The sequence below is a fragment of the Rutidosis leptorrhynchoides genome, chromosome 4 (genome assembly GCF_046630445.1).
Source record: "Rutidosis leptorrhynchoides isolate AG116_Rl617_1_P2 chromosome 4, CSIRO_AGI_Rlap_v1, whole genome shotgun sequence".
In the NCBI taxonomy this organism is placed as follows: Eukaryota; Viridiplantae; Streptophyta; class Magnoliopsida; order Asterales; family Asteraceae; genus Rutidosis; species Rutidosis leptorrhynchoides.
The window spans coordinates 321,129,455-321,156,342 of NC_092336.1; positions in this window are offsets into that span (position 1 = coordinate 321,129,455).

A 26,888-nucleotide genomic window follows, 5' to 3' on the forward strand; every position below is an offset into this window, starting at 1 on the left:
GGAAAAATAAGTTACAAGTCGTTTTTGTAAAGGTAGTCATTTCAGTCGAAAGAACGACGTCTAGATGACCATTTTAGAAAACATACTTCCACTTTGAGTTTAACCATAATTTTTGGATATAGTTTCATGTTCATAATAAAAATCATTTTCTCAGAATAACAACTTTTAAATCAAAGTTTATCATAGTTTTTAATTAACTAACCCAAAACAGCCCGCGGTGTTACTACGACGGCGTAAATCCGGTTTTACGGTGTTTTTCGTGTTTTCAGGTTTTAAATCATTAAGTTAGCATATCATATAGATATAGAACATGTGTTTAGTTTATTTTAAAAGTCAAGTTAGAAGGATTAACTTTTGTTTGCGAACAAGTTTAGAATTAACTAAACTATGTTCTAGTGATTACAAGTTTAAACCTTCGAATAAGATAGCTTTATATGTATGAATCGAATGATGTTATGAACATCATTACTACCTTAAGTTCCTTGGATAAACCTACTGGAAAAGAGAAAAATGGATCTAGCTTCAATGGATCCTTGGATGGCTCGAAGTTCTTGAAGCAGAATCATGACACGAAAACAAGTTCAAGTAAGATCATCACTTAAAATAAGATTGTTATAGTTATAGAAATTGAACCAAAGTTTGAATATGATTATTACCTTGTATTAGAATGATAACCTACTGTAAGAAACAAAGATTTCTTGAGGTTGGATGATCACCTTACAAGATTGGAAGTGAGCTAGCAAACTTGAAAGTATTCTTGATTTTATGAAACTAGAACTTTTGGAATTTATGAAGAACACTTAGAACTTGAAGATAGAACTTGAGAGAGATCAATTAGATGAAGAAAATTGAAGAATGAAAGTGTTTGTAGGTGTTTTTGGTCGTTGGTGTATGGATTAGATATAAAGGATATGTTATTTTGTTTTCATGTAAATAAGTCATGAATGATTACTCATATTTTTGTAATTTTATGAGATATTTCATGCTAGTTGCCAAATGATGGTTCCCACATGTGTTAGGTGACTCACATGGGCTGCTAAGAGCTGATCATTGGAGTGTATATACTAATAGTACATACATCTAAAAGCTGTGTATTGTACGAGTACGAATACGGGTGCATACGAGTAGAATTGTTGATGAAACTGAACGAGGATGTAATTGTAAGCATTTTTGTTAAGTAGAAGTATTTTGATAAGTGTATTGAAGTCTTTCAAAAGTGTATAAATACATATTAAAACACTACATGTATATACATTTTAACTGAGTCGTTAAGTCATCGTTAGTCGTTACATGTAAGTGTTGTTTTGAAACTTTTAGGTTAACGATCTTGTTAAATGTTGTTAACCCAATGTTTATAATATCAAATGAGATTTTAAATTATTATATTATCATGATATTATCATGTATGAATATCTCTTAATATGATATATATACATTAAATGTCTTTACAACGATAATCGTTACATATATGTCTCGTTTAAAAATCATTAAGTTAGTAGTCTTGTTTTTACATATGTAGTTCATTGTTAATATACTTAATAATATGTTTACTTATCATAGTATCATGTTAACTATATATATATCCATATATATGTCATCATATAGTTTTTACAAGTTTTAACGTTCGTGAATCACCGGTCAACTTGGGTGGTCAATTGTCTATATGAAACATATTTCAATTAATCAAGTCTTAACAAGTTTGATTGCTTACCATGTTGGAAACATTTAATCATGTAAATATCAATCTCAATTAATATATATAAACATGGAAAAGTTCGGGTCACTACACAGTTAACGTGGATTCTTAACAAAATTTTTCATAGTTAATTTGTTTGTTTCTAACAAATTTTATTTTGTCAAATGTTTTCTTCATTATGCCACTTGTTGGATTCTGATAAATCGAAATCTCAATATGAAATTGGATGAATATGGTTATTCTGTGGTGAACGGATTTGTATATCGATGGATGTAAGTAGGATAGTAAAAGACTGTTGAATCAGATACGAAGAACGTACAATGTAACATATTAATGTGAAATCTAAATATTCCTCGGGTATTACCTACCCGTTAAAATATTTTCACCATTAACAGTTTGTACTATAAAACTTTTAATTACCATCTTTATGAAAACATATATACATATATATTTTCTTCAGACGTAATCATGAATTTAATGAGTCAATGTGATATTAAACTCATCAGATTTACGGCTAGAACTAAGGTACATAATCTCTAAAACATTAGAGATTATATAATCGCCATGAAGGACGAAGATAGTTTATGTAGAACGATTCGTAGAACGATGATTATGCTAGGGGTATAGACTGCGAGGTTGAGACGTGTGATGATGTTGTTGTGGTTGGTACTGGTTATACTGCTGGTGCTGCTGATGGTGGTACTGTTGCTGTCGGTGCTACAAGTGTTGTTGATGCTGATGATGTTGGTGTAGTAAGTATAGCTTGTAGATCACGCACCATTCTTGTCAGGTTTTCTATCCTACCCTCTATCATTTCTATCCATCCACTCATCTGATTCGATAGATCTTGATTATCAATTCGAAGTTCCCTAACTTCTTCTAATATTCCCCTTCTATTGGTATTCGAAAGTAGAGGTTGAATATTTTCTGAGATTACAGTAATGCGACCTTCGAGGTGAAAAACTTTAGCAAGAAGGGTGAATACAGTGTTGCGCATAGGTTCACCGGTGAGTACATCGTTTTCACTCAAAATAAACAACGAAAAACGTTGTTATAAAACTATAACGCGTTTGAAAGGTCCCCCTTTTGTCCGATCTTCTCATTTTCACTCAAAATAAAGAACGAAAAACATTGTTTAAAATATATAACGCGTTTAAAAGGTGCGATTTTGTCCGATCTTCTCGTTTTCTCTAAATAAAGAACTAAAAACATTATTGCAAACCTATAACATGTTTAAAAGGTCCATTTTTGTCTAATCTTCTCGTTTTCACTCAAAATAAACAACGAGAAACGTTGTTGCAAAACTATAACGCGTTTGAAAGGTCCCTTTTTGTCCGATCTTCTCATTTTCACTCAAAATAAACAACAAAAAACGTTGTTGCAAAACTATAACGCGTATGAAAGGTGCGGTTTTGTCCGATCTTCTCATTTTTACTCAAAATAAACAAAAAAAAACGTTGTTGCAAAACTATAACGCGTATGAAAGGTGCGGTTTTGTCTGATCTTCTCGTTTTCACTCAAAATAAACAAAAAAACGTTGTTGCAAAAATATAACGCGTTTAAAAAGTCCCTTTTTGTCCGATCTTTTCGTTTTCACTCAAAATAAACAACGAAAAGTGTTGTTGCAAAACTATAACGCGTTTGAAAGGTCCCTTTTTGTTCGATCTTCTCGTTTTCACTCAAAATAAACAACGAAAAACGCTCAAAATAAACAACGAAAAACGTTTTGCAAAACTATAACGCGTTTGAAAGGTCCCTTTTTGTTCGATCTTCTCGTTTTCACTCAAAATAAACAACGAAAAACGTTGTTGCAAAACTATAACGCATTTAAAAGGTCCGATTTTGTCCGATCTTCTCGTTTTCACTCAAAATAAAAAAACAAAAAACGTTGTTGCAAAACTATAATGTAAAGACCCGTCCTTATCCACCTGGACGAAGTCTTCATCAACTGGTCCCATTGCGAGGTACTGATCTTAAATATGCAGGAATGACTCCCAGTAATATGAGCAAATGCACAGCGGAAGACTTCTTATATACCTGAGAATAAACATGCTTAAAAGTGTCAACCAAAAGGTTGGTGAGTTCATAGGTTTATCCTAACAATCATTTCAATATATTAATAGACCACAAGATTTCCGTTTATAAATATATGTACACTCGCAAGTGTATAAAAGTATTCTATAAGTTGTAGGCACCCGGTAACAAGCCTTAACGTTCATGTTTTACCCTCTGAAGTACACCAGATCAGGTGTGTTTAAAATAACCTCGAAGTACTAAAGCATCCCATAGTCAGGATGGGGTTTGTCAGGCCCAATAGATCTATCTTTAGGATTCGCGCCTACCGTACATAGACAAGTAGTTTAATGTTACCAAGCTAAGGGTATATTTCTGGTTTAAACCCACGTAGAATTAGTTTTAGTACTTGTGTCTATTTCGTAAAACATTTATAAAACAACGCATGTATTCTCAGCCCAAAAATATATATTGCAAAAGCAATTAAAAAGGGAGCAAATGAAACTCACCATACTGTATTTTGTAGTAAAAATACATATAACATCATTGATCAAGTATAAGGTTGGCCTTGGATTCACAAACCTATATCATTTACATATATTAATACCTATAATAGTAATCGAACAAGTTTATATATTATTAATGACTTAACTGTTATTTTAATTATGTTTTTCATTAGTAATCTAATTATTTACATTTATTATAAAAGTATTATTATAGTTATGTTATATGTAGTAACTATGATTTTATATAATTAATAGTTATTTAATAAAATAATTTTGATAAATAATGAAGAGTTGTTTTATTTTACAATAATAATAACAATATTGATACTAGTATTAATATTAACAATAATAATATAAAATAATAATATTGTTGTCAAAATAATAATGATAATAATAATAATAACTTTGATAAAAATGATAATTTTTCTAATAGTGATAATAATAATACTTTTAATAAAACTGATATTTTTAATAATAATAATAATAGTAATTTTTAATACTAACAATACTAGTAATGAAAATATTTATACTAATACACATATTAATAATAATAATAGTAATAACTCTATATACTTAGGTTAATAATAATAATAATCCTAATAACTAATAAATGTTCTAATAATAATAACAATTAGAAATCTACCTCATTAAATCTGTCTAAAAAAACATCCCGAACAAGACTCGAACCCGGGACCTCACATTTAACCAACACACAAAACCATTCCTCCATTCCTGTTTTATCTGAAATAATCCTATTCTATAATTATATAACCCGACCTTTTTTTGTTTCTATTCCTTTTTCATATCATGATATCGTCATTATCATTTTCAATCTCCTAACTGAATCATTTAATAACAGAAACGAATTGTACAAGTATTCCAAGATCATCACGTTTATCACAGCAAGTGTCGTTGCTAGTTCCATTTCGTCATCGGCTCCAGTTGAACCAATCTTTATGCATTTTATCATAAAATGTAAAATGGGTCTTGGCCCAATAATACTAACCGAAATACAAAGCCCATGTCTAAGGAATAGCCCAATATATTTTAGTGTTTAGCTTGCAAGTTTAAATAAATCGATCAGAAATATTGGTGGGGTTTTCATCACCATTTTATGTCGTTAAAAGCAACAACATACTTATCATTATTTGTCAACAGCCAATTAAAGATGTCGGTAGCACAAGGACAGAAAGAGAGCACCAATTATAGTTGCTTGATGATACTCAAACGAATAACAGTAGAAGTAGAAGATAAACAAGTTCATACAAGTTTATCTTCATCATCATTTATATCGATGCCATAACAGTAAGTTTATGGTGGCCTTGAGATCGATTAATGGTGTGTTTAACAATGGTTTAGTAGGGAAGAAATTAATAGAAATCGAAGGTGTGTTTAGAGTCCTTCAAGCAAGTGATCGGTGGTGGTTGTTGGTTGAGTGAAACATAAAGATTAAATGGGAAATGGTTTGAAGGAATAGAGAAAGAGATAGAGAGAGATATAGTGAGAGAGAAAAGAGAGAGATGAAAGATGGTGGTGGGTGTGGTGGTGGCGGATTATGGTGATGGTAAGGGTGATGGATGTTGGAGAAGAAAGAAGAGGGTGATCAAGCTTTTCTATCTGTTTTCTGTTTTTCGACTTGTAGATATAATAAATCACCATGTATACGTTCCAAATAATAGAACTCAACTGCTCGTTTGTTTTCTTGTGATGATTGATTCGACCAAAGGTTCACGAGTATACAGTAGGGAAACAGAGAATATATAGAACGACATAGATATTACGCATGTATATATCTGAGTTATATTACATATTTAAATTTAAATTAATATTAGTAATTAATAATTGATAACATATAACAATAGTACTAATAATATTAATAATAATAATACTAATATTAATAGTAATTAATAATGATAATTTTTAGTATCATAAATCATGATAAGAATAATTGTATTATCTTCTAATAATTTATACTGCTATTAATTCTTAATAATAATATCTAATACTTATGCTAGTGATACTAAAAATATAACAATTTACATAATTTCTAAAATTCCTAATAATAACAGATAACTATATTAAACTTAATACTTACACCTTGACATGTAGTAAAACATATTATCTTTTACTCTCGCTGATAAATATAGTAATCTTGTATCGAAAACAAATATTACATATCTAATACTTTGTTAACGTTATCAATTAATAAGTATATATCGTATATACACATAAATTTTCGTCAATCGTCAGGCATGGTCAAAGGGTAACTGATTATCTAAATATAAATTTCAAACTTTCTAGACTCAACATTACAGATTTTGCTTATCGTGATGGAAACATATAAAGATTAAGGTTTAAATTTGGTCAGAAATTTCCGGGTCATTACAGTACCTACCCGTTAAAGAAATTTCGTCCCCGAAATTTGATAGAGGTAGTCATGAATAGCAATGAGAACGTTTTCATGATGAATATGAGGTAATAATGGATTTTTATCATCATTGAGTAATGTAGATAAAACGATTCGATTACGCGAAAGATATAAATGAGACTATCGCAAAAGAGTGAGATGAGTAAAGATATATTCGTTGTAACAAATGACGTAGTTACTATTGACTTCTGGGATTTAAGGGATTTAAAGAAAATCTTACGTACTAAAATTTGATTCTTCGGCGATCAGGATCTTCTTTGATTTAATGCGGCAATCTGTTTCGATTTCTTTGTCTGATATTTCACTATAAATCCACTCCCTTCCCTTATTTCCATACCCCACATCTTCTATTCTTTCTCCCTCAATTCATACCTTAAAATATTTTTAAAATGCTCCATCCCGTTCTGATTCTTGTTATACTTCTAACTTTCATATCTTTCATTCTTCTCTTTCGTTTACCACCGGAGGAAGTTTCTTTCTTCTACCCTTACCTTGGGGTTATAGTGTTTTTCATTCTCCCGTGTCTTTATATTGCTATACGCATTGATATACACAGTTTGTAGTTTCTGGGTGGTTGTGGGGTTTTATATCTTCCCTTATACTTCGATGTCCCTGCTTCTGTCTTCTATAATCATTGTCATCCACAGTTAATACTATCTCCTATTTGCTACGATTTATACTCAAATTTCTATTTTTGGAGCTTCATTCTTTCGTTTCCTCTTCCCGTCCTCGAGTCAAGCGAGTAATGGTTCGGAATTTGTAGGTATAAAATTCGAAATGAACATAGCTAATGTTCTCAGAAAGAATTGGTAATGGCATGATTTTGACTTGTCAAATTACCAGAATACCTTGGAAAAGACCGCGTCATCAAGAAAATATTTTCTTGACATGTTTAGAGATTAGATAGAGTGTAAGAGTCGTGTATCATGGCACATGATGAGGGTAAGATATGTGAACCATCATCACGTTCCATTAGAAATTCAACATGACTTACTGTAATATAACCAGGTTGGCCAAGCGCATTATATTATACTAACTCATGTATCAATTCCCAATACTTCTCCACAATTCATTCATAATTTATACTTAGATTTTACAGAAGTTTCTAATATAATGGAATACAGAAAATACGAAGAGGTAGATAATTTCGGACAAGAATATTTATGAAAATATCCTCAGAAATATCGAGGATATTTATGATGATATTTTGGAATTTCTAAGTTCGAAAGTTGTTGGAGGAAAATTTTTCACAAGATTTTAACATGACTTTGAAGCAAGATATTCTCTAAAGATTTCATCGGATCCAGAATTATCTGGATTCTTTTAATACAAGGTTTGGTCCTTGTATTTATTCTTGGTCTCCTTCATGGTTAGCTCAATCCATTTTTCAGTACCAAATTTTCTATCGAGCGTTCCCAACACTCCATTCTTTATTATCAACCTCTTGACCATTTAGGCCATCTACAATTTTACTGTTTCTTCTGCATTTAATGCAGACATATCTGATTCGTCGGTTATCAATACGAGGTGGTTTTAGGAGAATTGTGTTTTTAGATGATTAAACGCTGATGGTAATATGGTGGTACATAAAAGGTTTTCCAGTATCAATAAAGAGTACGCATATATATCAAGGTTATAATAAGGTTGTTTCGGATGAAAAGTCGGAGTTGACTTGCTGGAGCTGTGACATAATTCGCTACTTTGAAAGAGATTACCAAATTATTTTGGGTAATAATAACACTAAAGGAATTAGCACAGCTACGTGTTAAACGTTTACTCAGTTTCAGAGAGTTTTTCAGATGCATAACTATATGCATCAATCTTTTCTTCCGTAGATGAGGTGCGGTTGGTTCATCCTACCGATCGAGGTGTTTTCAAGAATCATGAAAGGCTTGAACGCAGATTGTAATCATTAAGATACAAATGAGGTTTAAGATGAAATCAAGTGGCAAACTTGAAGAAATGTTTAGTTTCATATGTTATAATCAATATTTTAATTCATTTTAATTGTCCAATATTATTAGTCCACAGTCGATAGTCCACAGTTAACAGTCCAATAATTCATATATAGTTTAAAATATAATATTCGAATTAATTAATACGTATCGTAACCCGTGTACATGTCTCAGACTCGATCACAACTCAAAGTATATATATTATTATAGAATCAACCTCAACCCTGTATAGAGAACTCGATCATTACTGCATATAGAGTGTCTATGGTGATTCCAAATAATATATATAGATGCGTCGATATGATATGTCAAAACTTTGTATACGTGTCCCGATATTTAAAGTGCGTAAAATAAATAACAGAAATTAAATGACGATAAATAAAATTGCGAGAATATAAATTGCGATAAATAAACTGCGATAAATAAATTGCGATAATTAAATTGCGATAAATAAATTGCGATAAAATAAAATGTAATACGGAATAAACAGTTAGCTAGGAACAGTTATCTAGGATCTTGTTAGCGTGGATTCTTAACAAAATTTCATATTGTTAATTAGTCTGTTTCTAATCAATTTTTATTGTGTCCATTATTTCTTCTTTATGCCACTTGTTGGATTCTGATAGGTCAAAATCCAAATATGAAATTGAATGAAAATGGTTATTCTGTGGTGAATCAGATTCCTATATCTGTGGATGTAAGTAGGATGGTAATTGACCGTTGAATCAGGTTCGAAGAATGTACAGTGTAACTTATTAATGTAAAATATAAATATTCCTCGGGTATTACCTACCCGTTAAAATATTTTCATCATTAACAGTTTGTACGAAAGAATTTTTAATTACAATCTTTATGAAAATATATATACATATATATTTTCTTCAGATGTAATCATGGATTTTATGAGTTAATAAGATATTAAACTCATTTGATTTATCGTTGGAACTAGATTACATAATCTCTAAAACTTTAGAAATTATATAATCGCCATGTCGAGCGAAGATAATCGATGTAGAACGATATGTAGAACGAAGATAAAGTAGATAGAACGATACGTAGAATGATGATTATGCTCAAGGTACAGAATGAGATGTTGAGGCATGTGATGTTGAAACTTGGGTTGTTGGTGGTACTGTTGGTGCTGGTGATGTTGCTGAAGCTGGTACATTTTGCACCATATTCTCCAAATTTATTTTTCAAGCGCGAAGTTTGTTGACTTCTTCTATTATTCCGGAGTGATTGTCGGTTCGGACAAGCGGATGAATGAGGTTTAGAATTTTAGATAGAATATAATCGTGGCAAGATATTCGGGAAATGAGTGAGAAAATAGTATCCCGAACAGGTTCGCCGGTAATTGCTTCAAGTTCACCGCCAAGAGGGTAATTTGATTGGTAGAAAAGATCACCTTCTTCGCGTCTCCATTGATTAAGTCGACTACGAATGCATCAGATGAATTGGGGATAGCTGATTGATTGATTCATTCTGGTGACACCGCTTTCGGAGCTTAGGTGAATATCCATGTAGGAATAGCTGTCATCGGAATAGCTATCGAAATCTGAGGGACTCGAACTGGTTGAGGGATTCATCTCGTACAATCAGATGAAGGATTTTCGATAAGAAATAGATTATAGGATGTAGATTAGTACCCTGCAATACATAATTTACATATGCATATATAATACTAAAATCTCATAAGTTACGGAGGAATCTACGGAAGCTGTCAGGCAAAGGTAACAGTAACAGATACGCTAAGATATGAATTAGCAGATATGCTAAGATATGAGTTTATCTATACACTATCTAGGCAATAGAGGCAGTAAAATGTGTCTAGACTTTAAGGATGATAAGCAAATAATTTTGACACTAAATGATAAGCAAAACTTTTGACATGCAGACACGGTCGAAGTCCAGACCCACTAATGCATCTAAACAGCTATCAGTTAGACACACTAATGCAAGACTTGGTTCGCTAAGACCACCGCTCTGATACCACCTGTAAAGACCCGTCCTTATCCAACTGGACGAAGTCTTCATCAACTGGTCCCATTGCGAGGTACTGATCTTAAATATGCAGGAATGACTCCCAGTAATATGAGCAAATGCACAGCGGAAGACTTCTTATATACCTGAGAATAAACATGCTTAAAAGTGTCAACCAAAAGGTTGGTGAGTTCATAGGTTTATCCTAACAATCATTTCAATATATTAATAGACCACAAGATTTCCGTTTATAAATATATGTACACTCGCAAGTGTATAAAAGTATTCTATAAGTTGTAGGCACCCGGTAACAAGCCTTAACGTTCATGTTTTACCCTCTGAAGTACACCAGATCAGGTGTGTTTAAAATAACCTCGAAGTACTAAAGCATCCCATAGTCAGGATGGGGTTTGTCAGGCCCAATAGATCTATCTTTAGGATTCGCGCCTACCGTACATAGACAAGTAGTTTAATGTTACCAAGCTAAGGGTATATTTCTGGTTTAAACCCACGTAGAATTAGTTTTAGTACTTGTGTCTATTTCGTAAAACATTTATAAAACAACGCATGTATTCTCAGCCCAAAAATATATATTGCAAAAGCAATTAAAAAGGGAGCAAATGAAACTCACCATACTGTATTTTGTAGTAAAAATACATATAACATCATTGATCAAGTATAAGGTTGGCCTTGGATTCACAAACCTATATCATTTACATATATTAATACCTATAATAGTAATCGAACAAGTTTATATATTATTAATGACTTAAATGTTATTTTAATTATGTTTTTCATTAGTAATCTAATTATTTACATTTATTATAAAAGTATTATTATAGTTATGTTATATGTAGTAACTATGATTTTATATAATTAATAGTTATTTAATAAAATAATTTTGATAAATAATGAAGAGTTGTTTTATTTTACAATAATAATAACAATATTGATACTAGTATTAATATTAACAATAATAATATAAAATAATAATATTGTTGTCAAAATAATAATGATAATAATAATAATAACTTTGATAAAAATGATAATTTTTCTAATAGTGATAATAATAATACTTTTAATAAAACTGATATTTTTAATAATAATAATAGTAATTTTTAATACTAACAATACTAGTAATGAAAATATTTATACTAATACACATATTAATAATAATAATAGTAATAACTCTATATACTTAGGTTAATAATAATAATAATCCTAATAACTAATAAATGTTCTAATAATAATAACAATTAGAAATCTACCTCATTAAATCTGTCTAAAAAAACATCCCGAACAAGACTCGAACCCGGGACCTCACATTTAACCAACACACAAAACCATTCCTCCATTCCTGTTTTATCTGAAATAATCCTATTCTATAATTATATAACCCGACCTTTTTTTGTTTCTATTCCTTTTTGATATCATGATATCGTCATTATCATTTTCAATCTCCTAACTGAATCATTTAATAACAGAAACGAATTGTACAAGCATTCCAAGATCATCACGTTTATCACAGCAAGTGTCGTTGCTAGTTCCATTTCGTCATCGGCTCCAGTTGAACCAATCTTTATGCATTTTATCATAAAATGTAAAATGGGTCTTGGCCCAATAATACTAACCGAAATACAAAGCCCATGTCTAAGGAATAGCCCAATATATTTTAGTGTTTAGCTTGCAAGTTTAAATAAATCGATCAGAAATATTGGTGGGGTTTTCATCACCATTTTATGTCGTTAAAAGCAACAACATACTTATCATTATTTGTCAACAGCCAATTAAAGATGTCGGTAGCACAAGGACAGAAAGAGAGCACCAATTATAGTTGCTTGATGATACTCAAACGAATAACAGTAGAAGTAGAAGATAAACAAGTTCATACAAGTTTATCTTCATCATCATTTATATCGATGCCATAACAGTAAGTTTATGGTGGCCTTGAGATCGATTAATGGTGTGTTTAACAATGGTTTAGTAGGGAAGAAATTAATAGAAATTGAAGGTGTGTTTAGAGTCCTTCAAGCAAGTGATCGGTGGTGGTTGTTGGTTGAGTGAAACATAAAGATTAAATGGGAAATGGTTTGGAGGAATAGAGAAAGAGATAGAGAGAGATATAGTGAGAGAGAAAAGAGAGAGATGAAAGATGGTGGTGAGTGTGGTGCTGGCGGATTATGGTGATGGTAAGGGTGATGGATGTTGGAGAAGAAAGAAGAGGGTGATCAAGCTTTTCTATCTGTTTTCTGTTTTTCGACTTGTAGATATAATAAATCACCATGTATACGTTCCAAATAATAGAACTCAACTGCTCGTTTGTTTTTTTGTGATGATTGATTCGACCAAAGGTTCACGAGTATACAGTAGGGAAACAGAGAATATATAGAACGACATAGATATTACGCATGTATATATCTGAGTTATATTACATATTTAAATTTAAATTAATATTAGTAATTAATAATTGATAACATATAACAATAGTACTAATAATATTAATAATAATAATACTAATATTAATAGTAATTAATAATGATAATTTTTAGTATCATAAATCATGATAAGAATAATTGTATTATCTTCTAATAATTTATACTGCTATTAATTCTTAATAATAATATCTAATACTTATGCTAGTGATACTTAAAATATAACAATTTACATAATTTCTAAAATTCCTAATAATAACAGATAACTATATTAAACTTAATACTTACACCTTGACATGTAGTAAAACATATTATCTTTTACTCTCGCTGATAAATATAGTAATCTTGTATCGAAAACAAATATTACATATCTAATACTTTGTTAACGTTATCAATTAATAAGTATATATCGTATATACACATAAATGTTCGTGAATCGTCAGGCATGGTCAAAGGGTAACTGATTATCTAAATATAAATTTCAAACTTTCTAGACTCAACATTACAGATTTTGCTTATCGTGACGGAAACATATAAAGATTAAGGTTTAAATTTGGTCAGAAATTTCCGGGTCATTACATATAACGTGTTTAAAAGGTCCATATTTGTCCGATCTTCTCGTTTTCACTCAAAATAAACAACGAAAAACGTTGTTGCAAAACTATAACGCGTTTAAAAGGTCTCTTTTTGCCCGATCTTCTCGTTTTCACTCAAAATAAACAACGAAAAACGTTGTTATAAAACTATAACGCGTTTGAAAGGTCCCCCTTTTGTCCGATCTTCTCATTTTCACTCAAAATAAAGAACGAAAAACGTTGTTTAAAAACTATAACGCGTTTCAAAGGTGCGATTTTGTCCGATCTTCTCGTTTTCTATAAATAAAGAACGAAAAACGTTATTGCAAACCTATAACATGTTTAAAAGGTCCATTTTTGTCTAATCTTCTCGTTTTCACTCAAAATAAACAACGAGAAACGTTGTTGCAAAACTATAACGCGTTTGAATGGTCCCTTTTTGTCCGATCTTCTCATTTTCACTCAAAATAAACAACAAAAAACGTTGTTGCAAAACTATAACGCGTATGAAAGGTGCGGTTTTGTCCGATCTTCTCATTTTTACTCAAAATAAACAACAAAAAACGTTGTTGCAAAACTAAAGAGCGTATGAAAGGTGTGGTTTTTTTTGATCTTCTCGTTTTCACACAAAATAAACAAAAAAACTTTGTTGCAAAACTATAACGCGTTTAAAAAGTCCCTTTTTGTCCGATCTTTTCGTTTTCACTCAAAATAAGTAACGAAAAGTGTTGTTGCAAAACTATAACGCGTTTGAAAGGTCCCTTTTTGTCCGATCTTCTCGTTTTCACTCAAAATAAACAAAGAAAAACGTTTTGCAAAACTATAACGCGTTTGAAAGGTCCTATTTTGTCTGATCTTCTCGTTTTCACTCAAAATAAACAACAAAAAACGTTGTTACAAAACTATAACGCGTTTAAAAGGTCTCTTTTTGTCCGATCTTCTCATTTTCACTCAAAATAAACAACGAAAAACGTTGTTATAAAACTATAACGCGTTTGAAAGGTCCCCCTTTTGTCCGATCTTCTCATTTTCACTCAAAATAAAGAACGAAAAACGTTGTTTAAAAACTATAACGCGTTTGAAAGGTGCGATTTTGTCCGATCTTCTCGTTTTCTATAAATAAAGAACGAAAAACGTTATTGCAAACCTATAACATGTTTAAAAGGTCCATTTTTGTCTAATCTTCTCATTTTCACTCAAAATAAACAACGAGAAACGTTGTTGCAAAACTATAACGCGTTTGAAAGGTCCCTTTTTGTCCGATCTTCTCATTTTCACTCAAAATAAACAACAAAAAACGTTGTTGCAAAACTATAACGCGTATGAAAGGTGCGGTTTTGTCCGATCTTCTCATTTTTACTCAAAATAAACAACAAAAAACGTTGTTGCAAAACTATAGAGCGTATGAAAGGTGTGGTTTTTTCTGATCTTCTCGTTTTCACACAAAATAAACAAAAAAACGTTGTCGCAAAACTATAACGCGTTTAAAAAGTCCCTTTTTGTCCGATCTTTTCGTTTTCACTCAAAATAAGTAAAGAAAAGTGTTGTTGCAAAACTATAACGCGTTTGAAAGGTCCCTTTTTGTCCGATCTTCTCGTTTTCACTCAAAATAAACAACGAAAAACGTTTTGCAAAACTATAACGCGTTTGAAAGGTCCCTTTTTGTTCGATCTTCTCGTTTTCACTCAAAATAAACAACGAAAAACGTTGTTGCAAAACTATAACGCGTTTAAAAGGTCCTATTTTGTCCGATCTTCTCGTTTTCACTCAAAATAAACAACGAAAAACGTTGTTGCAAAACTATAACACGTTTAAAAGGTCTCTTTTTGTCCGATCTTCTCATTTTCACTCAAAATAAACAACGAAAAACGTTGTTATAAAACTATAACGCGTTTGAAAGGTCCCCCTTTTGTCCGATCTTCTCATTTTCACTCAAAATAAAGAACGAAAAACATTATTTAAAATATATAACGCGTTTAAAAGGTGCGATTTTGTCCGATCTTCTCGTTTTTTCTAAATAAAGAACTAAAAACGTTATTGCAAACCTATAACATGTTTAAAAGGTCCATTTTTGTCTAATCTTCTCGTTTTCACTCAAAATAAACAACGAGAAACGTTGTTGCAAAACTATAACGCGTTTGAAAGGTCCCTTTTTGTCCGATATTCTCATTTTCACTCAAAATAAACAACAAAAAACGTTGTTGCAAAACTATAACGCGTATGAAAGGTGCGGTTTTGTCCGATCTTCTCATTTTTACTCAAAATAAACAACAAAAAACGTTGTTGCAAAACCATAACGCGTATGAAAGGTGTGGTTTTGTCTGATCTTCTCGTTTTCGCTCAAAATAAACAAAAAAACGTTGTTGCAAAACTATAACGCGTTTAAAAAGTCCCTTTTTGTCCGATCTTTTCGTTTTCACTCAAAATAAACAACGAAAAGTGTTGTTGCAAAACTATAACACGTTTGAAAGGTCCCTTTTTGTCCGATCTTCTCGTTTTCACTCAAAATAAACAATGAAAAGTGTTGTTGCAAAACTATAACGCGTTTGAAAGGTCCCTTTTTGTCCGATCTTCTCGTTGTCACTCAAAATAAACAACGAAAAACATTTTGCAAAACTATAACGCGTTTGAAAGGTCCCTTTTTGTTCGATCTTCTCGTTTTCACTCAAAATAAACAACGAAAAACGTTGTTGCAAAACTATAACGCGTTTAAAAGGTCCTATTTTGTCCGATCGTCTTGTTTTCACTCAAAATAAACAACAAAAAACGTTGTTGCAAAACTATAACTTGTTTAAAAGGTCCCTATTTGTCCGATCTTCTCGTTTTCACTCAAAATAAACAACGAAAAACGTTGTTGCAAAACTATAACGCGTTTAAAAGGTCTCTTTTTGTCCGATCTTCTCATTTTCACTCAAAATAAACAACGAAAAACGTTGTTATAAAACTATAACGCGTTTGAAAGGTCCCCCTTTTGTTCGATCTTCTCATTTTCACTCAAAATAAAGAACGAAAAACGTTGTTTAAAAACTATAACGCGTTTCAAAGGTGCGATTATGTCCGATCTTCTCGTTTTCTCTAAATAAAGAACGAAAAACGTTATCGCAAAACTATAACATGTTTAAAATGTCCATTTTTGTCTGATCTTCTCGTTTTCATTCAAAATAAGCAAAGAGAAACGTTGTTGCAAAACTATAACGCGTTTGAAATGTCCATTTTTGTCCGATCTTCTCATTTTCACTCAAAATAAACAACAAAAAACGTTGTTGCAAAATTATAACGCGTATGAAAGGTGCGGTTTTGTCCGATCTTCTCGTTTTCACGCAAAATAAACAAAAAAACGTTGTTGCAAAACTATAACGCGTTTAAAAAGTCCCTTTTTGTCCGATCTTTTCGTTTTCACTCAAAATAAACAACGAAAAGTGTTGTTGCAAAACTATAACGCATTTGAAAGGTCCCTTTTTGTCCGATCTTCTCATTTTCACTCAAAATAAACAACGAAAAACTTTGTTGCAAAACTATAACGCGTTTAAAAAGTCCCATTTTGTTCGATCTTCTCATTTTCACACAAAATAAACAACGAAAAACGTTGTTGCAAAACTATACGCGTTTGAAAGGTGTGGTTTGTCCGATCTTCTCGGTTTCACTCAAAATAAACAACGAAAAACGTTGTTGCAAAACTATAACGTGTTTAAAAGGTCCCTTTTTGTCCGATCTTCTCGTTTTCACTCAAAATAAACAACGAAAAACGTTGTTGCAAAACTATAACGCGTTTAAAAGGTCTCTTTTTGTCCGATCTTCTCTTTTTCACTCAAAATAAACAACGAAAAAAATTGTTATAAAACTATAACGCGTTTGAAAGGTCCCCCTTTTGTCCGATCTTCTCATTTTCACTCAAAATAAAGAACGAAAAACTTTGTTTAAAAACTATAACGCGTTTGAAAGGTGCGATTTGTCCGATCTTCTCTTTTGCTCTAAATAAAGAACGAAAAACGTTATTGCAAACATATAACATGTTTAAAAGGTCCATTTTTGTCTAATCTTCTCGTTTTCACTCAAAATAAACAACGAGAAACGTTGTTGCAAAACTATAACTAGTTTGAAAGGTCCCTTTTTGTCCGATCTTCTCATTTTCACTCAAAATAAACAACAAAAAACGTTGTTGCAAAACTATAACACGTATGAAAGGTGCGGTTTTGTCTGATCTTCTCGTTTTCACTCAAAATAAACAAAAAAACGTTGTTGCAAAACTATAACGCGTTTAAAAAGTCCCCTTTTGTCCGATCTTTTCGTTTTCACTCAAAATAAACAACGAAAAGTGTTGTTGCAAAACTATAACGCGTTTGAAAGGTCCCTTTTTGTCCGATCTTCTCGTTTTCACTCAAAATAAACAACGAAAAACGTTTTGCAAAACTATAACGTGTTTGAAAGGTCCCTTTTTGTTCGATCTTCTCGATTTCACTCAAAATAAACAACGAAAAACGTTGTTGCAAAACTATAACGCGTTTAAAAGGTCCAATTTTGTCCGATCTTCTCGTTTTCACTCAAAATAAACAACAAAAAACGTTGTTGCAAAACTATAACGTGTTTAAAAGGTCCCTATTTGTCCGATCTTCTAGTTTTCACTCAAAATAAATAATGAAAAATGTTGTTGCAAAACTATAACGCGTTTACAAGGTTTCTTTTTGTCCGATCTTCTCGTTTTCACTCAAAATAAACAACGAAAAACGTTGTTATAAAACTATAACGCGTTTGAAAGGTCCCCCTTTTGTCCGATCTTCTCATTTTCACTCAAAATAAAGAACGAAAAACGTTGTTTTAAAACTATAACGCGTTTCAAAGGTGCGATTTTGTCCGATCTTCTCGTTTTCTCTAAATAAAAAATGAAAAATGTTATTGCAAATCTATAACATGTTTAAAAGGTCCATTTTTGTCTAATCTTCTCTTTTTCACTCAAAATAAACAACGAGAAACGTTGTTGCAAAACTATAACGCGTTTGAAAGGTCCCTTTTTGTCCGATCTTCTCATTTTCACTCAAAATAAACAACAAAAAACTTTTTGCAAAACTATAACGCGTATGAAAGGTGCGGTTTTGTCCGATCTTCCCATTTTTACTCAAAATAAACAAAAAAAAACGTTGTTGCAAAACTATAACGCGTATGAAAGGTGCAGTTTTGTCTGATCTTCTCGTTTTCACTCAAAATAAACAAAAAAACGTTGTTGCAAAACTATAACGAGTTTAAAAAGTCCCTTTTTGTCCGATCTTTTCGTTTTCACTCAAAATAAACAACGAAAAGTGTTGTTGTAAAACTATAACGCGTTTGAAAGGTCCCTTTTTGTCCGATCTTCTCGTTTTCATTCAAAATAAACAACGAAAAACGTTTTGCAAAACTATAACGCGTTTGAAAGGTCCCTTTTTGTTCGATCTTCTCGTTTTCACTCAAAATAAACAACGAAAAACGTTGTTGCAAAACTATAACGCGTTTAAAAGGTCCGATTTTGTCCGATCTTCTCGTTTTCACTCAAATAAACAACAAAAAATGTTGTTGCAAAACTATAACGTGTTTAAAAGGTCCCTTTTTATCCGATCTTCTCGTTTTCACTCAAAATAAACAACGAAAAACGTTGTTGCAAAACTATAACGCGTTTAAAAGGTCTCTTTTTGTCCGATCTTATCGTTTTAACTCAAAATAAACAACGAAAAACTTTGTTATAAAACTATAACGCGTTTGAAAGGTCCCTTTTTGTCCGATCTTCTCATTTTCACTCAAAATAAACAACGAAAAACGTTGTTTAAAAACTATAACAAGTTTGAAAGGTGCAATTTTGTCCGATCTTCTCGTTTTCTCTAAATAAAGAACGAAAAACGTTATTGCAAAACTATTGTAGTGACCCGAACTTTTCCATGTTTATATATATTAATTGAGATTGATATTTACATGATTAAATGTTTCCAACATGTTAAGCAATCAAACTTGTTAAGACTTGATTAATTGAAATATGTTTCATATAGACAATTGACCACCCAAGTTGACCGGTGATTCACGAACGTTAAAACTTGTAAAAACTATATGATGACATATATATGGATATATATATATATAGTTAACATGATACTATGATAAGTAAACATATCATTAAGTATATTAACAATGAACTACATATGTAAAAACAAGACTACTAACTTAATGATTTTTAAACGAGACATATATGTAACGATTATCGTTGTAAAGACATTTAATGTATATATATCATATTAAGAAATATTCATACATGATAATATCATGATAATATAATAATTTAAAATCTCATTTGATATTATAAACATTGGGTTAACAACATTTAACAAGATCGTTAACCTAAAGGTTTCAAAACAACACTTACATGTAACGACTAACGATGACTTAACGACTCAGTTAAAATGTATATACATGTAGTGTTTTAATATGTATTTATACACTTTTGAAAGACTTCAATACACTTATCAAAATACTTCTACTTAACAAAAATGCTTACAATTACATCCTCGTTCAGTTTCATCAACAATTCTACTCGTATGCACCCGTATTCGTACTCGTACAATACACAACTTTTAGATGTATGTACTATTGGTATATACACTCCAATGATCAGCTCTTAGCAGCCCATGTGAGTCACCTAACACATGTGGGAACCATCATTTGGCAACTAGCATGAAATATTTCATAAAATTACAAAAATATGAGTAATCATTCATGATTTATTTACATGAAAACAAAATTACATATCCTTTATATCTAATCCATACACCAATGACCAAAAACACCTACAAACACTTTCTTTCATCAATTTTCTTCATCTAATTGATCTCTCTCAAGTTCTATCTTCAAGTTCTAAGTGTTCTTCATAAATTCTACAAGTTCTAGTTACATAAAATCAAGAATACTTTTAAGTTTGCTAGCTCACTTCCAATCTTGTAAGGTGATCATCCAACCTCAAGAAATCTTTGTTTCTTACAGTAGATTATCATTCTAATACAAGGTAATAATCATATTCAAACTTTGGTTCAATTTCTATAAATATAATAATCTTATTTCAAGTGATGATCTTACTTGAACTTGTTTTCGTGTCATGATTCTGCTTCAAGAACTTCGAGCCATCCAAGGATCCGTTGAAGCTAGATCCATTTTTCTCTTTTCCAGTAGGTTTATTCAAGGAACTTAAGGTAGTAATGATGTTCATAACATCATTCGATTCATACATATAAAGCTATCTTATTCAAAGGTTTAAACTTGTAATCACTAGAACATAGTTTAGTTAATTCTAAACTTATTCGCAAACAAAAGTTAATCCTTCTAACTTGACTTTTAAAATCAACTAAACATATGTTCTATATCTATATGATATGCTAACTTAATGATTTAAAACCTGGAAACACGAAAAACACCGTAAAACCGGATTTACGCCGTCGTAGTAACACCGCGGGCTGTTTTGGGTTAGTTAATTAAAAACTATGATAAACTTTGATTTAAAAGTTTTTATTCTGAGAAAATGATTTTTATTATGAACATGAAACTATATCCAAAAATTATGGTTAAACTCAAAGTGGAAGTATGTTTTCTAAAATGGTCATCTAGACGTCGTTCTTTCGACTGAAATGACTACCTTTACAAAAATGACTTGTAACTTATTTTTTCGACTATAAACCTATACTTTTTCTGTTTAGATTCATAAAATAGAGTTCAATATGAAACCATAGCAATTTGATTCACTCAAAACGGATTTAAAATGAAGAAGTTATGGGTAAAACAAGATTGGATAATTTTTCTCATTTTAGCTACGTGAAAATTGGTAACAAATCTATTCCAACCATAACTTAATCAACTTGTATTGTATATTATGTAATCTTGAGATACCATAGACACGTATACAATGTTTCGACCTATCATGTCGACACATCTATATATATTTCGGAACAACCATAGACACTCTATATGTGAATGTTGGAGTTAGCTATACAGGGTTGAGGTTGATTCCAAAATATATATAGTTTAAGTTGTGATCAATACTGAGATACGTATACACTGGGTCGTGGATTGATTCAAGATAATATTTATCGATTTATTCCTGTACATCTAACTGTGGACAACTAGTTGTAGGTTACTAACGAGTACAGCTGACTTAATAAACTTAAAACATCAAAATATATTAAAAGTGTTGTAAATATATTTTGAACATACTTTGATATATATGTATATATTGTTATAGGTTCGTGAATCAACCAGTGGCCAAGTCTTACTTCCCGACGAAGTAAAAATCTGTGAAAGTGAGTTATAGTCCCACTTTTAAAATCTAATATTTTTGAGATGAGAATGCATGCAGGTTTTATAAATGATTTACAAAATAGACACAAGTACGTGAAACTACATTCTATGGTTGAATTATCAAAATCGAATATGCCCCTTTTTATTAAGTCTGGTAATCTAAGAATTAGGGAACAGACACCCTAATTGACGCGAATCCTAAAGATAGATCTATTGGGCCTAACAAACCCCATCCAAAGTACCGGATGCTTTAGTACTTCGAAATTTATATCATATCCGAAGAGTGTCCTGGAATGATGGGGATATTCTTATATATGCATCTTGTTAATGTCGGTTACCAGGTGTTCACCAAATGAATGATTTTTATCTCTATGTATGGGATGTGTATTGAAATATGAAATCTTGTAGTCTATTATTATGATTTGATATATATAGGTTAAACCTATAACTCACCAACATTTTTGTTGACGTTTTAAGCATGTTTATTCTCAGGTGATTATTAAGAGCTTCCGCTGTCGCATACTTAAATAAGGACGAGATTTGGAGTCCATGCTTGTATGATATTGTGTAAAAACTGCATTCAAGAAACTTATTTTGTTGTAACATATATGTATTGTAAACCATTATGTAATGGTCGTGTGTAAACAGGATATTTTAGATTATCATTATTTGATAATCTACGTAAAGCTTTTTAAACCTTTATTGATGAAATAAAGGTTATGGTTTGTTTTAAAATGAATGCAGTCTTTGAAAAACGTCTCATATAGAGGTCAAAACCTCGCAACGAAATCAATTAATATGGAACGTTTTTAATCAATAAGAACGGGACATTTCAGTTGGTATCCAAGCGTTGGTCTTAGAGAACAAGAATTTTGCATTAGTGTGTCTTATCGAGTTTGTTAGGATGCATTAGTGAGTCTGGACTTCGACCGTGTTTACTTGAAAAATGATTGCTTAACAAATTTTGTTGGAAACTATATATTTTTAACATGTGAATATTATGTGATATATTAATCTCTTAACGCGTTTGATATTATGTGATAGATGTCTACCTCTAGAACAAGTCCCATTGACTCACCTAATAATAATGAAGAGTCAAATGAAAATTGGAATGATTCGTGGACTGATTCACAAGTTCCCGAAGAGGAACCGGAAGAAGAGTCGGAACCGGAAGAAGAATCGGAACCGGAAGAAGAATCGGAACTGGATGAAGAAATAGAACCGGTGGGGGAAATAATAAAACGGTTAAGTAAAAGAAAATCCTCAACCAACCGACCAAGGTTAATTATGGTCAATGGTGTTTCCGCCAAGGAAGCAAAATATTGGGAGGATTACCAATTCTCCGATGAATCGGATTCCGACGAGAATTCCGATGATGTTATAGAAATTACCCCAACTGAACTTAAAAAGGCAAAAGAAAATAATAAGGGAAAGGGCATAAAAATAGAGAAATCTAATTCCAACCCCGATGAACTTTATATGTATCGTCAACCCCCGAAGTCCTTAAGTTGTAACAATGACCCAGGAACCTCTAAACCACCAGGTTTTTCTAAACCAATGTGGAAAATGACGGCTCATATTAGGGGAACATCATATATCCCTAGAAACTTGGCAAAACGAACCAAAACTGAAGAAGAAGAAACAAGCGAGTCGGAATAAGATAGTTGTATTCGTGTGGTGTAATATTTGTAATATAGTGTGCTTATGCTTTATGATATATGTAAAAATTGCTTGTATTAATAAGTATTTTTTTTTATGAATCTAACTCTTGTCTATTTTACAGTATAAAAACACAAAATGGATAGACAACCCAATATTTTAAGAGACCTACCCGGAGACATGATTGATGAAATCTTGTCTAGAGTCGGTCAGAATTCTTCGGCACAACTATTTAAGGCGAGATCAGTTTGTAAGACATTCGAAGAACGTTCCAAGAATGCCTTGGTTTATAAAAGGCTTTCGTTCGAAAGATGGGGGATATCACATTGGGAAATCCATAAGTTACGATGTGTTTACTTTGACGCATATATTGCGGGGAACCCAAATGCTATTTTACGCAATGGGTTAAGAAATTATTTTGACTCAATATATCCGAATATTGGACTTCGTGATTTAGAAAAAGCGGCTAACATGCAACATAAAGAAGCATGTTATGCTTACGGATTAGTAATGTTCGCTTCTCACTAAAGTGAGAACAAGAACATCGGGCTACAACTATTAAACAAAACGTTCCCACAAGTGACGGAGTCGGTAATTGGGGTAAGAAATGAGGTTTTTAGATTGTTACGGGACTGTTGGACATTACGTAACCCTCATCCCTTTGACGACGTTACAACACGATGTCTTATCAACGGCCATAACGGTTATGTTCCACAAGACCAAGGATGGGAAGTAATCCTAGTAAAACCAGAATGCATGACTTGTTTCTGGACGTATGAATTACGTGTCTTTATTGCCTTTGCTGAACGACTTGTGTACTAGCTAGAATTATCTTCACAACCATCTTGTATCAAATTTATTGTGTGCTATATTTCATGCTATATGTAAAATAAGCGGTATTGTAAGTTTGTAAAATATTGTGTAAAAGTTTGAACGCGAAATATTATTATAATCAGTTTTTCATATAGAATTGTAGTAGTTGAATTGTATATTAGCTACTAAGTATGAACTTAACAGGTAGGTACTACCCGAATTTAAACTTATAAAACGCTAATATGAAGAAAAAGCTTTTATAAATGAGTTCATATTATACTACGAAATACTATTAACTACTCTTAATATTCTGTATGATTAACTTGTTCCATTTGACTATTTTGAAGGAAATGGCACCGACTACTCGACACACCGTGAATATGAATGAAGAGAAATTCCGTACTTTTCTAGCTTCAAACATAGCCGCAGTACAGGCTGCGCTACATACCAACAATAACCTTGGATCTAGCAGTACAGGAAATCGTGTAGGATGCACCTACAAAGAATTCACGGCCTACAAACCATTGGAATTTGATGGAACCGAAGGACCGATCGGATTGAAACGGTGGACCGAGAAGGTCGAATCGGTGTTTGCCATAAGTAAGTGTACTGAAGAGGACAAAGTGAAGTACGCTACGCATACCTTCACAGGTTCTGCGTTAACATGGTGGAATACCTATCTAGAGCAAGTGGGACAAGACGATGCGTACGCACTGCCGTGGTCAGAATTCAAGCACTTGATGAATGAGAAGTACCGTCCCAGAACCGATGTCAATAAGCTCAAGACAGAACTTAGAGGGTTACGAACCCAAGGATTTGATATTACCACGTACGAAAGACGATTCACAGAATTGTGCCTATTGTGTCCGGGAGCATTCGAAGATGAGGAAGAGAAGATCGACGCGTTTGTGAAAGGATTACCGGAAAGAATCCAAGAAGATATAAGTTCACACGAGCCCGCCTCCATACAACAGGCATGTAGAATGGCTCATAAACTAGTGAACCAGATTGAAGAAAGAATTAAAGAACAGACTGCTGAAGAGGCCAATGTGAAAGTGGGAGGAAAACGGTGATAAGAATCACCAATACAACAACAACAGCAATTACAACAATAATCGCAACAATTATCCCAACAATCGCAACTACAACAAACGGCCCAACAACAACAACAACAACAACAACAGCAATAGCAACTACAACAATCATCCCAACAACAATAATAACCGCAACAACAACAACAATCAAAAGCAGCTATGCCAAAGGTGTGAAAAGTATCACTCGGGGTTCTGCACCAAATTTTGCAACAAGTGTTAAAGAAATGGTCATAGCGCGGCGAAGTGTGAGGTCTACGGACCAGGGGTTAATAGAACGAAAGGAACAAATGGTGTCGGAACGAGTAATGGCGGAGCAAGTAGTGTCGGAGCAAGTTATGCCAATGTAGTTTGTTATAAATGTGGAAAACCGGGGCACATTATTAGAAATTGCCCGAACCAGGAGAACACGAATGGACAAGGCCGCGGAAGAGTTTTCAATATTAATGCGGCAGAGGCACAGGAAGACCCGGAGCTTATTACGGGTACGTTTCTTATTGACAATAAATCTGCTTACGTTTTATTTGATTCGAGTGCGGATAGAAGCTATATGAGTAGAGATTTTTGTGCTAAATTAAGTTGTCCATTGACGCCTTTGGATAGTAAATTTTTACTCGAATTAACAAATGGTAAATTAATTTCAGCAGATAATATATGTCGGAATCGAGAAATTAAACTGGTTAGCGAAACATTTAAGATTGATTTGATACCAGTAGAGTTAGGGAGTTTTGATGTGATAATCGGTATGGACTGGTTGAAAGAAGTGAAAGCAGAGATCGTTTGTTACAAAAATGCAATTCGCATTATACGAGAAAAAGGAAAACCCTTAATGGTGTACGGAGAAAAGGGCAACACGAAGCTACATCTTATTAGTAATTTGAAGGCACAAAAACTAATAAGAAAAGGTTGCTATGCTGTTCTAGCACATGTCGAGAAAGTACAAACGGAAGAAAAGAGCATCAATGATGTTCCCCTTGCAAAAGAATTTTCCGATGTATTTCCGAAAGAATTACCGGGATTACCCCCACATCGATCCGTTGAATTTCAAATAGATCTTGTACCAGGAGCTGCACCAATAGCTCGTGCTCCTTACAGACTCGCACCCAACGAGATGAAAGAACTGCAAAGCCAATTACAAGAACTTTTAGAGCGTGGTTTCATTCGACCAAGCACATCACCGTGGGGAGCTCCTGTTTTGTTTGTCAAGAAGAAAGATGGTACATTCAGGTTGTGTATCGACTACCGAGAGTTGAACAAATTTACCATCAAGAACCGCTACCCACTACCGAGAATCGATGACTTATTTGATCAACTACAAGGCTTGTCTGTTTATTCAAAGATTGACTTACGTTCCGGGTATCATCAAATGTGGGTGAAAGAAGATGATATATTCCAAAGACTGCTTTCAGAACACGTTTGAAATGTCCCGTTCTTATTGA